Below are 10,162 nucleotides of genomic sequence, written 5' to 3'. Positions count from 1 at the left end.
CTTGGGAAAGACTATGAATTTGACCTCTATAAGGAATTAATTGATCATTTTTAAGTCAGGAAAAAAGTAAATATGCAAATATTATATGTCAAATGTTTATTTTCTATAAAAAAAGTTTCTTCATTTTCATGAGATAATATTTATAACTGTAGGATTGCTTCACTGATTAGTATTAAAAATTTGGGTTAATATAAGAGTCATAGAATCATATTGATTAAAATAAAGGGATTCATTCAAAGGGACCTAGGTTGAGAAAACTTAAAAAAAAAATGAGTATACTGCAGTGGGATTCCCCATAACATGATGAAGAAAGACACATTTCTCTCAGAATATCCTATTAATAATGACAATTGCTTTAAGGTCTAGGGAGCCACTTGTGGCTCAAACGGTAAAGAAACTGCCTGCAATGCAGGAGACCCTGGTTTGATCCCTGGGTCTGGAAGATCCCCTGGAGAAGGGAATGGCCACCCACTCTAGTATTCTTGCCTGGAGAATTCTATGCACTGGTGGGCTACAGTTCTTGGGATCGCAAAGAGTTGGACACAACTGAGAAACTAACACTGTCACTTCATTATATGTGGGTTTTCTTGTCTAATGCAGGAGACCATCTCCTTGAATCAGTTTAAGTTTCTTCTCTCCTCACTTCATCACACTTTGTACCTCCAGTAACTCTGAGCATCCTGCCTAACTGTATGCAAGTAAGATATGATGTTTTCTACACACAGACTCTTCAGGAGACACAAAGGCAATATATGTGAAACAGAGGCAGGTTACCTGGTTGAGATTAAGTGCTACATTGCAGAAAGCCAATGGAAGTGACCCTTCTGGGCTGTGTATTGAGAATCAAGGTTTTAGGTTTAGATGCTAAACAGACCCAGATATAATCTCCATCTCTCTCTACCTGGGGAATTTGCCCAAGTAGTTTTCCTCATCTGCACGCCTGGCATAATAATATCTTAGGAAGAAAGTGCTTGTTGTGGTGATATGAGGACCTTATTAAAATATCTAGCAAGAGTTTGGTTCAAAGGAAGCCCTCAAACATACATGCTTCCTCACTGCTCTGTCCCCTCTGGGCCCATTTTGGGGAAATCTAGTTGGTAGTTGAAGAGGTTTCTCGAAAGGAATCTTACAGACGTTGAAAGAGGCAGGAGAGATTCAAGATTAAATTATGGGAAGATGGTTATTTTGAACACCTAGCCAATCTAGGAACATTAGTGGTTTATTCACAGCTATATGTGATCTATTTAAAAGCAATTAAAAGTATCTGATGGAGAAGGGAATGGCTACCCACTCCAGTATTCTGGCCTGGTGAATTCCAAGGACTGTACAGTCCATGGGCTTGCAAAGAGTTGGACATGACTGAGCGACTTTCACTCACTTACTCATTCAAAAGTATTTGAAACCACATCATACTCGACTCAGCTTAACTAGGTAATGAACTATAATGTCTGCCTTTCTTGTTATTCTAATAACTAGTCCTGCTGCCTCAGACCTAGTAAATATTTGATTATGTGGTCCATCCAGGTCTGGTACCTGGAACTGTAACAGGAGGAGTGTTAGGGAAGCATTTTCGTTATCGGTTAACTCTTAGAGTTAACTGATACAGCAGCAATGGGTGTATCTTGGAAACTGAGATGAAACCCAGCAGGCAGTAAAGTGAGAAGGATGGTGTAGTTCAGTTCCTTATCCCCAAAGAACAGCCGCTGAGTGCTAAGTTGCTGGCGTAATTCAAGTCACCCGGGAATCAGTAGAGATGGCTCATCAGGGGACGGTGGCCATTCAGCCAACTCAAGAAAATCAAGTTAGATGTGTCAGGTCTGCTGAAAGAAGCAGCAAGCCTTAGAGGGAAGGTGGAGGCAGAGGACACTGCAAACTACTCCTTATTCCTTAAGTGACATCATGAGATAAGGAGTGCTTGACATTTCGCCTCCCTCAGGGATTGGAGAAAAATAAAATTTAGAGTAGGAATGGACCCCAAGAACTTCTAATTCTAGTGCCATTTTCTCGGAGTCCCTTCCTGGCATTTGTGACTATATCAAACCTATTTTTTTATACCATTAAGACAGTGCATGTCTCTTTCATTGTTCTTATCTTCCTCACTAGGAGCTGAATCTGGTTTAATTTCCCACTCTGTTCTTAGCACCCAGAGAAGCACAGGCCCAAGGTAGGTGTTATGTATGTGTTTGCAGAAACAAACTTATAAAATTATCTTAGAGGGAGCTCACATGAAGCAGGGTTGTTGTTTTTATTATTATTTTTAATGATTTCCTTGATAAGAACACTTTTTAAGAGTTTATTAAATTTTGTTACAACATAAAGCTTCTGCTTTATGTGTATTTTTTTTTTTTGGCTGCCAGGCAGGTGGGATTTTTAGCTCCCTGACCAGAGATCAAACCTGTACTCCTTGCATTGGGAGGCAAAATCTTAACCTCTGGGCCACCAGGGAAGTTTCAGCGTGGTTGTTTTTAATCAAATCCAATGACACTTTAAAAAAAACCAAACAGACAAATGTCAGAAAGCAAGCTAAAAATATATTAGGTGAAAGTATAATATCCTAATTATTTTGGATGAATTAATTAAAATCCGGAAAGCAGTGATGCAGTTTAACATTATAAGTAAACTAAACCAGAAAGCCAGTGAGTAGCAGTACATTTCCTTCCTTCAATGCCTTCTGCTTCATCCTGCAGATGAGTGCTGGTTTTCTGAAGATGGTGCATGGAATCCAGGCACCTCTGAGGTTAAGTTGTCTCCACGTTGGACTAGCTCTGATTCAGAAAAATCCCAGGAAGCACTCTGATTGGGAAGCACTGGGTTGTGAGTCAACACACGTCTAAGGCTTAGCCTGCCTTTAACTTTTTCTGCCACAAACCATGAGGTAGGAGGGGGCAGAATTGCTCCCCAAGAGAAGACGATGCTGTTGTTGAAGAGGCAAAGGGCACCAGGCAGGAACGAAGCAGAATGAGTACCCAAGTCAGCCATAGAAGCACTTCAGCCCTTCTCTGGTGGCTCAGTGGTAAAGAATCTGCCTGCCAGAGCAGGAGACTTGGGTTGGATCTCTGGGTTAGGATGATCCCCCGGAGAAGGCAATGGCTACCCTCTCCAGTATTCTTGCCTGGAGAATCCCATGGACAGAGAAGCCTGGTGGGCTGCACCAGAAAGAGTCAGACAGGACTGAGCAGCTAAACAACAACAAATTTATCTCCCTCTCAGAAAGAAGCTTCTCTGAAGTCAGGAGAAAAACTCTTTGTCTCCTCAGACCACATTTCCCTTTCTTACAAGTAAGGATTTAGTACTATGGACTCTCTCCTCGGTGCTAACTTTTGGACTGGATAGATTTTATAAACGTATGTTTCTCTGTATATAGCCCTATATTGGGTTGGCTAAAAAGTTTGTTCAGGTTTTTCCATAAGCTGTTACAAAAAAGCCTGAATGAACCTTTCGGCCACCCCAATGCCCAGCATGCGTGTATATGTCATATGTCACTTTCTCCCTCCCGTGTGTTCACTCCCTCCACAGCTCCTTACTTTACGGCAGTTCCCCTGGTGACAGGTCATTGGTCCCAGTACAACATGTCCTGCCCTACAGGAGTCCACTCTACTGCAAGGATAAGGTAACAAAGACTCCGTGGAACCGCTGAGTTACACGCACATCGGGCACCATTGTGTGACCCAAGAATGCCTTTCCAGACTCAGTGGGGATTCCTCCAAGGACTGTGGGTCCTTATCTCTGTCCTTAACATAAAATGTAGAACACAGTAGCTAGATCATTAGCATGTAAATGAACGAATGGGTAAAATCATACAACTAAAAACCACACCCTTCCTAGTTGCACTCATTTAAAGTTTTAGCAATTCATCTATATCTGATGTATGACTTTTATTGTCAAATCTGATTATGTTTTATTATAATTAAACTTTTTAGTTTCATAATTAACAAATTTTATTTAAATTTTAATAAAATTTAATAAGCCTAATACCTTTCATAAAGTTGATTAGCTTCTGCCATTCAATTTGCTAATGGAATGTAAAGCCAATGAGTTCCACTTTTCTACAGTATAACATTCAGAGGCGATACTTAGTCTGCAGGAGTTTGTTTCTTACGAAAACATCTATAATAAACAATAAAGTTTGTTCAGAATAACTGCATATTTGGAATTTATATTGAATCTTAAATTATACATGGACATGTTAATATCCTTTTCCTATGGTTGAGAGTTGCTAGGATTTTGACTTTAGAAAATATATTTCTGCTTTGAATGACCAAACTTTGGTTAAGTTGATTTAGTTGAAATTTTAGGCAGTTTTTGATTGGAGACAAGGTAGTGCAACTTCATATGGAAGTTATTTTTCAGAATAGATGAACTCTGGAGTTGACATTTGTTGGCATGAATGAATCAACAGAGCTATGTGAAGGAGACTGGCTGGTTCTGAAGCCTTTAGAAAAGGAGTGTTTTGGGAACAGAGGTGTTTGTCTCAGAAGTAATGGATGGCAAACAGATTCTCAGATATTGGTTTCTGGTTACTTCCTATTCTCGTTGAAAGAAAGAAAACTAGATAGACAGGCAGATGGGGCGGCAGGGTGGGAGAACAATTACCCAAACCCAGCAGCAACTTAAACTGCATGTATGCTCAGTCATGTCTGACTTTGCAACCCCATGGACTGTAGCCCTCCAGGCTCCTCTGCCCATGGGATTTTTCAGGCAAGAATACTAGAGTTGGTTGCCATTTTCTCCTCCAAGGGATCTTCCCAACCCAGGGATCAAACCCACCTGTTCTACATCTTCTGCATTGGCAGGCTGATTTTTTTATTTTTATTTTTTTTAACCACTGAGCCACCTGGGCAGCCCAACTTAAACTACAGTATTTGCTAATAAAGATGTGTAAGGGTTATGTTTTTCCTTTTTTTTGGCAGAGCAGAACATTGAGGGCATTCCAACTAGCCTTGGGATAAGAGCATGTATACTGACATCTGTTTCTAAGGAAAGCTCACAGGATAGAGATCCACAGGAGGTCAATGAAAGGATGCACATTTGATACACTTTCTCTAAATGGAAAAATTAGTGTTTTGAAGACCCAGAATACCCAAAGCCTAGCCCTGAACTCCTGGGATGGTTCTCTGAGAGCAAATGATATGAATCTCCTTCCAAAAATGCACACCAGGATGTCACACCCAAGAGAGGATGGAGAAGGGAACAGTGGAGACCGGCATGATCCAAACACATTGGGAGGTTAGAACCAAGAGTGCAATGTCTCAGGTGCTTGGGGCCTGTAAGAGGCAAGGAGCAGGAGGCAAGGACATCCATAAGAGACCAGAGGGTGAGCAGGGATGTGCCATGGGGCAAACCAGGACATTCCTATTTCTTGGATCGGTGGCTTGAATTCTCCCTGTTGGCTCAGTGGTGAAGAATCCACCTTCAATACAGGAGCCCTGGGTTTGATCTCTGGGTTGAGAAGATTCCCCTGGAGAAGGGGAATGACAACCCACCCTAGTATTCTTGCCTGGAGAGTCCCATGGTCAGAGGAGCCTGGCAGGCTATAGTCCCTGGGGTTGCAAAGAGTGGGACCCAGCTGAGTGACTAACACTTTAGTCTAATATAAAAGCCAGATTCTACACATGTAGGCTGTTTGATATCATATAAGGAGACAAATAGTATTAGCTTGATTTGCAAACTAGACATTTTACACTCAGAATACTTTGCTTAAAATATTATTTTCTTTCCCCTTGCTTATAGTTTCCTTTGTTGTGCAGAAGCTTTTTAATTTTAATTAGATCCCATTTGTTTATTTTTGCTTTTATTTCCAATATTCTGGGAGGTGGGTCATAGAGGATCCTGCTGTGATTTATGTCGGAGAGTGTTTTGCCTATGTTCTCCTCTAAGAGTTTTATAGTTTCTGGTCTTACGTTTAGATCTTTAATCCATTTTGAGTTTATTTTTGTGTATGGTGTGTTCTAGTTTCATTCTTTTACAAGTGGTTGACCAGTTTTCCCAGCACCACTTGTTAAAGAGATTGTCTTTTCTCCATTGTATATTCCTGCCTCCTTTGTCAAAGATAAGGTGTCCATAGGTGCGCGGGTTTATCTCTGGGCTTTCTATTTTGTTCCATTGGTCTATGTTTCTGTCTTTGTGCCAGTACCATACTGTCTTGATGACTGTGGCTTTGTAGTAGAGCCTGAAGTATTACTCAGCCATTAAAAAGAACACATTTGAATCAGTTTTAATGAGGTAGATGAAACTGGAGCCGATTATACAGAGTGAAGTAAGCCAGAAAGAAAAACACCGATACAGTATACTAACACATATTTATGGAATTTAGAAAGATGGTAATGACAACCCTGTATGTGAGACAGCAAAAGAGACACAGATGTATAGAACAGTCCTTTGGACTCTGTGGGAGAGGGAGGGGGGCGTGATTTGGGAGAATGGCATTGAAACATGTATAATATCATATAAGAAATGAATCGCCAGTCAAGGTTCGAGGCAGGATACAGGATGCTTGGGGCTGGTGCACTGGGATGACCCAGAGGAATGGTATGGGGAGGGAGGTGGGAGGGGGGGTTCAGGATTGGGAACACCTGTACACCCGTGGCAGATTCATGTTGATGTATGGCAAAACCAATACAATATTGTAAAAAAAAATAATAAAAATAAAATATTATTTTCTGTTTAATGCATGAGGAAGGAAAGACTGGGAGAACTAAGCTTGTGCAGGATTCCAAAAGAATCAGCCTTTCAGTCGCAATTAGAGCCCACTTCGGTCTGATTCTTAAATCTTAGTCTGCTGCCTGCTCTGTGTTGCCTTCACAGATGAGGAAATAAGGGGCCATTGGTCAGGGACCAGAGATCATGAATAGAAAATGGGAGGGAAGGGAGGGAAGGAAAGATGAAGATTATAGCTAAGGGAAATTGTGTGTGTGTTTTGGGAGTGGGGTTTAGGAAAGCATGTTGGCTGGCCAAAATCTTGGCTTTCTCTGCCCACTGAAACCAAATAAAAAATACAGAGACAGAGTCTGGAGGAAATAGAAAGTCAGCTTTAATTCTCAGCTGGCGGAGAGTGGGCTCATGCTTTAAGAATGGTGTCCCCCCTCCCTGAGGAGTCTGAATGAATGAAAATGAAGTTGCTCAGTCATGTCCAACTCTTTGCGACCCCATGGACTGTAGCTTACCAGGCTCCTCTGTCCATGGGATTTTCCAGGCAATAGTACTGGAGTGGATTGCCATTTCCTTCTCCAAGGGTTCCCAACCCAGGGATGGAACCCGGGTCTCCCGCATCGTAGACAGACGCTTTACCATCTGAGCCACCAGGGAAGTCCAAGTCTAGGGGCTTATATAAGATGAGGGCTTGCAGTCAGGAGTAGGTGATGGGAAACAAAGGTGTTAGGATCTTGATTTCTTCCTCTTGCATTGTTTCAAAGACAGTCATAAACTGGCCTCAGTAACCCAGTAATTGAGTCTGGCAGTTCGGTGGCTCTGTGGCCTTCTTTCTGATATGTAACTACAAGGGGAGGGGTGTTGTAAGGGTAAACACCAGATATAGGATGCATTTAGCATACGTCAAAGGAAAATAGGTGTAAAGTGTAACTCCTGCAGAGTTAGGGGGCTGGAAAGCAAACTCAGTTACAGACATGCAGAGTTAGGAGCAGTTAAAGCAGAAAAACTAGGAATGTTCAGATCTGCTCACTGTTGTCATTATATTCCTTGTTCTCAGGGAAGAAAACAAAAACCAAAAAACTCTTTCCCCTTCTTTCCTTTTCACTGCAACAAACATTCCTTTCCAGTTGCTGGACATGGTTGTTGTGCCAGGAATCTGTGAATTCTCTGACCTGAATGTAGAAGGGAAGATAGAAATCAGTCTCAGGTTTTATTTTCTCAGAGCCTGGAGTAAGCTGTCTGTCCTCCTGTGACCTAAGTCATCAGAGCTCAAGGTGCTCAGTGGAACTGTGTGAGTGGACCTCACATCACCAGGAAATGGAGTCAGGCAGATTTGAGCTCCAGCCTTCGCTCTGCTGCTTGTTGCTTAAGGGAAACTGGACACACTTAAACATTCCTTGAGCCTAAAGTCGCAAAATAAATACAAATGGATATAATTTGTTCCTCAAAGCGTAACTGTGCCAATTCAATTAGGTAGTGTATGCTAATAAGCCTAGTACAATGCCTGGTACATTGCAGGCTCTTAATATATATTAACTCTTCTCTTAAACTTCTTTTTTGTTGGAGTGTAATGGCTTTACAGTATTATGTTAGTTTCTGCTGTAAGAGGGAGTGAATCTGCAATATGTTTTACATATATTCCCTCCCTCTTAGACCTCCCTCCCCTGTCACCCCCACCCCACCCCTCTGGGTCATCGAAAAGCACAGAGCTGAAATGCAAATCAAAACTACAGTGAAGAATCACCTCTCACTGGTCAGAATGGCCATTATCATAAAATCTACAAAAATAATACATGCTAGAGAGGCCGTGGAGAAAAGGGAACTCTCTTGCACTATTGATGGGAATGTAAATTGATACAGTGAAAGTGAAGTTCGCTCAGTCATGTTCGACTCATTGTGACCCCACGGACTGTATAGTTGCTGGAATTCTCCAGGCCAGAATACTGAAGTGGGTAGCCTTTCCCTTCTCCAGGGGATCTTCCCAACCCAGGGATCGAACCCAGGTCTCTCCACATTGCAGGTGGATTTTTTACCAGCTGAGCCACAAGGGAAGCCCTAAGAATACTGGAGTGGGTAGCCTACCGCCTCTCCAGCTGATGTTCCTGACCCAAGAATTGAACTGGGGTCTCCTGTATTACAGGCAGATTCTTTACCAACTGAGCTATGAGGGAAGTCAAACTAAAAATAGAACTATCATATGACCCAGCAATCCCACTCCTGGGCATATACCCTGAGGAAATAATGCAATGTACCCCACTGTTCATTGCAGTACTATTTACAATAGCCAGGACTTGGAAGCAACCTAAATGTCCATCAACAGATGAACTCTTCACTCTTTTTAACAAAATGATGTCACTCCAACTTCAGTCTTTCCACTACACTCTCAACCATTCACATCACCTAAAGCAGTAGGCCCATGGCAACTATTTGATTGATAGGATAATAAAAAAGATTACCTAGATGAATATCTTGGTGAAGTTGGAGAATGGACAAAGATTGATTTCAGTATAGTAGCATATCTTTCATGAATCATTTTTTCTTTCAAAAAAACTCTCTCCAACCACCTCATCTGAAGAATGTATTTCTATCAGGCTCTGTCTAAACTTCCACCTAACCAAAAACTACTGAAAGACATGCTTTACTATTAGCCCTGCTAAGTCACTTAGGTGGTGTCCGACTCTGTGTGACCCCATAGATGGCAGCCCACCAGGCTCCCCCATCCCTGGGATTCTCCAGGCAAGAACACTGGAGTGGGTTGCCATTTCCTTCTCCAATGCATGAAAGTGAAAAGTGAAAAGTGAAAGTGAACTCGCTCAGTCATGTCCGACTTTTAGTGATCCCATGGACTGCAGCCTACCAGGCTCCTCCGTCCATGGGATTTTCCAGGCAAGAGTACTAGACATCTTTTATTGTGATTGTTTTTATTCATAGCATAAATAATGATTGTTCCTAGCAGTATCATTTTCTTCATTCTTATCACCCCTTGGAAAGAGATGCTCTCACTGTAGTTAAACACTTAATATATTTTCGTGCAAATTAGGGAACCCTTGTGGGGGATGCCCAGAGCACTTTCCTTACAATTATGACACACAAGGGATACAGCACTAAATGCTAACCCGTTCTGAATGAATGGATTTTCTTTCTGCACTGCTCTCTGGACCATTCATTGGCCTTTAAGACTGAGCAAGCTTGAGGATCAGAATTGTGTCACGGTGATAATGCTTTGACTATCCCACTCCAGTAAAGAGAGCAGATTTCCTCTCGTTTGAAATGAGGACAATGACATCTTCCATAAATTGATATTGAATAGTTCGTGTAATAGCACTTTGCACAATTGGATACTTTACAAAACCTATGAAGAACGGGTTTTTTCTTGATGGGGCGATTATTTGTCCCTAGACTGACTTCTAATTCTTGGACATTTGCTTAACAATGACTTCCTTCTGCATTTATTGGCAGGGAGGAGAAGTTAGGTATCATTGCCTATCTAGTTATTCTTATCACTATTTGATTA

The sequence above is a fragment of the Bos javanicus genome, chromosome 14 (assembly GCF_032452875.1).
Source record: "Bos javanicus breed banteng chromosome 14, ARS-OSU_banteng_1.0, whole genome shotgun sequence".
Classification (NCBI taxonomy): domain Eukaryota; kingdom Metazoa; phylum Chordata; class Mammalia; order Artiodactyla; family Bovidae; genus Bos; species Bos javanicus.
Note: the sequence above shows the minus strand (reverse complement) of the source record.